This window comes from Amblyomma americanum, chromosome 1 (assembly GCF_052857255.1).
Source record: "Amblyomma americanum isolate KBUSLIRL-KWMA chromosome 1, ASM5285725v1, whole genome shotgun sequence".
Lineage (NCBI taxonomy): Eukaryota > Metazoa > Arthropoda > Arachnida > Ixodida > Ixodidae > Amblyomma > Amblyomma americanum.
Window position 1 is genome coordinate 213,501,156 of NC_135497.1, and position 6,000 is coordinate 213,507,155.

Sequence of the window (6,000 nt, forward strand, 5' to 3'; positions counted from 1 at the left end):
AAACGGCGCGTCTCTAGCACTGCGATCGTGCACCTCCTTCCTGCGCTTCGCCGCTTTCTTTAAGGCCTCCTTTGCGATGTCCCTCGCCACTTGCAAGCGCGATTCTAGCTCAACCTTATAGTCGTCCAGTGAAGCGTATGGGACACGACGGGGGCCCTCTGGCACTTCACTAGGCTGGTCCGGGTCTCGGCCGTAGAGAAGAAAGAATGGCGATTCGCCCGTGCTCTCGTGTGCTGCGGAATTATAGGCAAACATTGCATACGGGAGCCACAAGTCCCAGTCCCGCTGGTCGCGCGAAACAAAATGCGACAGGAACCCGGCCACGGTTTGGTTCAGTCGCTCCACCGCGCCGTTGCAAGCCGGATGGTACGGTGTTGTCTGCTTCTTAGCGATCTTAAGCAGCTCGCAAACTCTCCTCATTAGCTGCGACACGAAGTTCGTTCCCCGATCTGTCAAGAGTTGCCTCGGGGGTCCATGTCGGAGCACGATCTGTTCGACAAATGCTCTTGCAACCGTGTCTGCCTTCTGATCTGGGAGTGCTACCGCTTCCGCGTATTTTGAAAGGTGGTCGACAAATACTAAAATGTACTTGTTTCCGGAAGTGGTCGTGGGCAATGGGCCCATTATGTCCATACCTGTCCGCTCGAAGGGAGCCGAAACCTCAGGGAACGGCTGAATTGGAGCTGGTCTTCGTCCCTTGGGTGTTTTTCTTTCGAGACAGGAATGACACTTCGCACAGTAGTCTCTAACATCCCGTCGCATGCCACTCCAAAAGTACAAACGCTCCACACGCCTGCGTGTCTTCGCTACGCCAAAATGACCGGCGCATGGCGCATCGTGAAACGCGCGAAGAACCCTTTCTGTCCACGACAGAGGTATGACGACTCTCTCCCAAGCGGTTTTCTCTGGTCTCCCTTTCCTGGTTGGCCTCGTGCGCCGACACAGGGTGCCGTCTTTGCCAATGAAATAACCTAGCTGTTCGGGGTGAGACGGTGCGCCCTCTAGGCTTTCGATTATTCGCTTCAGGTCAGGATCTTTGCACTGCTCTGTGCGTAATTCGGCGGGGTCGACTACGGGGACAAACTCATCTATAGCTGCCACGGCAGCTGTGCGGCTGAGTGCATCAGCATTCAGATGTGTCTTTCCTGACTTGTGCTCAACTTCAAAGCAGTATTCCTGCAGGTGTAGATTCCATCTAGCGAGTCGCGAGCTAGGGTCCCTGACACTCATCACCCATTTCAGAGGATGGCAGTCTGTGACTAGCTTGAATTTGCGGCCGTAAAGGTAGCATCTGAAGTGCTTTACTGCCCAGACAACGGCGAGGCACTCCCTTTCCGTAGCTCCGTACTTTTGCTCTGTGGGGCTCAGCTGTCGGCTAGCAAAAGCAACGGGATGTTCTTTGCCCTCGATAACCTGAGATAGCACGGCACCAACTGCGAACTTTGACGCATCTGTGGCCATAACGAAGGGCAAATTAAAATCCGGGTGGCGCAACAGCGGTGCACTCATTAGCTTCCTTTTCAGGGCTCCAAAAGCATCCTCCGCGTTTTCGTCCCAGCGAAAGGCGACATTTTTGGCTGTTAAGGCGGTGAGCGGCTTAGCGAGCTTGGCGAACTCCTCTATGTGCCTTCGGTAGTAACCGATCAGGCCGAGAAACTGCCGGACCTGGCGGACGCTAGTCGGGGATGGAAAATCCGAGACACACCTTAGTTTCTCAGGGTCCGGTCGCACGCCGTCAGCTGAAACAACGTGCCCGAGGTATTTCACCTCGTTTTTGAGGAATTGGCACTTAGAGGGCTTCAGCTTGAGACCCGCTGCTCTTAGTCGCACCAAAACCTGCTCAATATCGCGCAAATGGTTATCAAAACTGTCACTGTATATGATAATGTCATCCATATACACGAAGCACAGCCTCCCCAGAAGACCTGCCAGGATAACATCAGCGGTTCTCTGCCAGACAGCAGGGCTGTTGGCCAGACCCATCGGCATTCTTTTCCATTCATAGTGCCCTGAGGGCGTGTTGAATGCCGTTTTCTCGGCATCTGCCGGATCCATTGCTATCTGCCAGAATCCCGCCGCCATGTCCACTACCGTGAAGTACCTGGCAGAGCCCAGCTGAGAAAGCGTCTCCTGTATATTGGGGATGGGGTATGGATCGATGCGAGTTGCGGCATTTAGTTTGCGGTAGTCCACTACCAATCGATACGAGCCATCTGGCTTTTCCACCAATAGTGCTGGTGCTCCCCAGGGTGACTTTGAGTGTTCGACAATGCCGCGATCAATCAGGTCCTGCACCTGCCGCTCCATCTCCTCACGTTGGGAGTAAGGAATCCTGTACGCACGCTGGTAAACGGGCGATGAAGTGCCGGTTTCTATCCTGTGCTTTATAACGCCACAGCAGCCCAAATCCAGGTTGGACGCGGCGAATACCTCCGAGTAGTCGTTCAGCAAACCAGCCAGAGCCTCCCTCTCCCTGGATTTTACGTGAGAAAGATCGAACGACACCTTTGGAGCAGCCGAAGGACTAGCATGCTCTACAGTTGCGAGTACCGTATCGGTGGGCTCACGTTGCTTTATCGCAGAGGTGAAGAAAGCCAATATTTTGTTCTTGGGAAGGCTCAGTGGCTGCTGGCTACAGTTAACCACCCGTAGCGGCACTCTGTGGGCGTCATTAACTGTCACGAGGCACGCGGCTGCCTTCAGGCCATTGCTGAGAGAGTCGACCGGCTCAAGCACTCCCACGGCGCCGCTCTCTACATCTGAAGGCACAAACGTGTACAAAATGTGCTCCGACCAAGGAAGGACGACCGCCTCCTCGACCAGCCAGACGGCAACCCGCGAATATACCTTCTCCAATGATCCCACTGTTTGACGGGTGTCAATATCGGTAATGCGAATCTCAGCCCCTCTCCTGTTCAAAAACGGAACTTTTGAGCCGCCCGCATTAACCTCTTCATCAGAGAATGAGACTACTACCTTCCCTTTTCTCAAAAAATCCTGCCCTAATATACCTGACACTCCGTTTGGCAGAGACACCGTGTCCGGGCATACGTAGCAGGGGTGCTCCAATGCAATTCCGCCGAGAGAGAAGTGTAACCGGTAGAGTCCACTTATGCCAAGAGGATCCCCCGTTATGCCTACAAATTTGGTTGCCATACCACCAGACGCTTCCAACACCTCGCGGTCCCCCTTCCTTCGAAGCGTGTTAAAACTGCTCTCCTTAAGCAATGTCACCTTTGACCCCGTATCTATCAACAATTCCATGCAACAACCATTTAACTTGCAACGCACAACAGGGCATGCCTCGTCGGCCACACAAACTACCACCACCTCATCATCTACTGCTCCCTCCCCACGCTCCTCAGGCTGGGGAGGACTAACTAGTTTTTTGTCTCGGTATCTGGAGCCCCGCTGTCGGCTTGCTTAGGGCGTGTCTCGCCTGCTTCTCTTTGTGGCTCCCCACGGCGCACGTTTTGGCAGAACCTGGCGATGTGTCCGCGACCCTGGCAAGCGAAGCATACGATTTCTTCAAAATCTCGCATACCGCGCCTGTAGCTTTGTGGCGGTCTCCGGTTTCCAGCGAATGGGCGCTGTTGAGCGCGCGCTTCAACCTGGCGTTCTACCTGCTGAGATAGCAGCTGTTCCAAGCGATCTAACCGCTCTGTCAAGAGAGCAACCTCAGGGTTGAGCACCGCTCTCTCTATGACGCGTACTCTCGCTGCGGCTGTCGTTAACGCCTCATTTCGTTCCTCATCCAATGCGGCCTCCACGGCTTGGTCGAAATTGCTCGGCTTGCGCGAGAGCACGAACCGGCGCACGGGGTCTTGCAGACCAGCCACGAACAAAGCGGTCATTTCCTCTTTAAGTATATCCTCCGCGTATTTCTTCCTTAGCTGGTCTCCTTCCTCCTCCCTGCTTAACGTATCGCGTGCTAGGCGCTGAAGCCGCGACGCAAATGTTCGCACGTCCTCCCCTACCATCTGTCCGGCGTCACGGAACCTCTGTACCCGCACGTGACGTGGTTCAGTGTCGAAATGCTCAAACGCGAGCTTCTTAAATTGCGCAAATGATTTTGTGGATTTTACTTTTTCGTCTCGCCAGGCAAAATCATGAGCAGCTCCTGCCATCTTACACCTCGCCATTCCCAGCATTTGAGCATCGGACCATCCCCCCATTTTCCCAATCTCTTCTAGCATGGAAAAGAAATCGCAGATTGGAACCCCTGTCTTATCTCCCGTAAACGTCGGAATGACGCTTCCTAATGCCAGCTTGCTTGCTCCGAGCGACGGCTGTGGAGTGGGAGCTCCCTCAGATACAGTCATTTTTTTTTTCAAGCCCTCCAGTGCCTCAAGCCTCTCAAATGGGGGTGAAAGTCCCACAATCAGTCCCGTGATTCCCTTTTGATTACAATTTTGAAGTCATGAATGTCACAGCATTCAGAGGACATTTGCTTTTGAGACCCCACTTCTGACACCAGTGTGATGACCCCCATAATGCGCAGGTCCACACGGGATGGAGAGGCAAAGAGACACCGTATGGCTCAGTTTAAACAAACAGGTATATTCAATAATTACACATGATTAAGATTATACATCAGAGGCTGGGGCGTCCGAGCTTACGTGCCGACGACTTCATGGGGGCGATGGAGTGGCTCCGGAGTTGGGCTCGAGCGGTTGCTGGCAGAAGCTGCACGCCGTCGGGCTTCGGCGCTGAAGGCCCTCTTGGCGAACGATGTCGTCCTGAGCGTGTATGCAGTAGAATTTCAATAGTCGTCCGTTTCTTCGAGGATGGTTCACAAACCCTTCCTCTAGTGTCGTTCGGCTTGGAAGATGAACAGGAGGCGAGCTTGTAGATGATGACAGCAGAGCATAATTTTACAACATACATATACAGAGAGTTAAACTGGAAAAAGCAGAACTGAATTTACAAAAGAACAAACTTTGCACTACTTTACTCATCGACCGGGCAGGTTAGTGCCTAAGTAGCATCACATTACATGCTAAGCATGGAGCCCCAGCTCAGACTGGACTGGACTGCATCCGTTTACATGCGCTTTTAAGCACTTGATTAACAAAGGACTAAGGGCGGTCATTTTCAGTGGCCCGCCCAAAGCATCAATTCTCCAATGAAAAATAACATGCGAGATGGGGACAACCCCTTGGGTTGGGCTTAGCCTCGAACCCAGATTCTTGTTAACAATACAAACTAAATAAACAACAAAAACGTCACCACTCTCTCTCAAGTGAGAGTATCCACAGGCTCTCCCTTCGGAGCTAATCCTTGCCTCAGGCATGCATACCGCCACCCACCATCGGTCCGCGTCGTTCGTCAGCAACAGAGGAGGGGGCGAAAGCGCCCTCGATGCTGCCGCGCTACCGACGGCGGGACACAGCTAATAATCATGAAGGGGTTCGTCTGTCGCTCCGGGAAACCAGATTAAGGGTCGCCCCTGTTTTCCCACATTCTTGGCGAGTCTTGCCTGTCCGTCTGACAGGTGTCCGTCACGGCCCTTCTGGGAATGCGCTTTTGTTCACGAGGCACCGCGGGAAGCTGTGGGTGCCTTCCCGGCGATAGCCCACGTCGAAAGGGGGGGGGGGAGGGGGTCCGTGCGTCAAGCGACAATTTTCGTTCCCCGTATGTTCTCGGGGGCTCTCGGTTTCCGCGTGTGCCCGCGTCCTGCTTTCTGCGAAGGTATGCAGCTGGAAAAGAGGGGCGGCCTTAAGCCCCAACTCGATGCACACACAAGGAATGTACCTCGTAGCACACAAGGAATGTCACAGTATGTTTAAATTTAAGAGAGGAAAACAGTTCAAAAGCGACACAAAAGAAGCAAACTGGACAAGCACAACGAAAATTGTCAAGTTCTGCACATTTGCAATGTGTAAAAAAATTTACAAAAACTTATGTCTAGTTTAATCAAAACGTTCAATAAAGTCGTCTACATACTCCAGCTTGTGATCCGTATTACGTAGACTAAACATTCATGAGTCGCTCTTAATG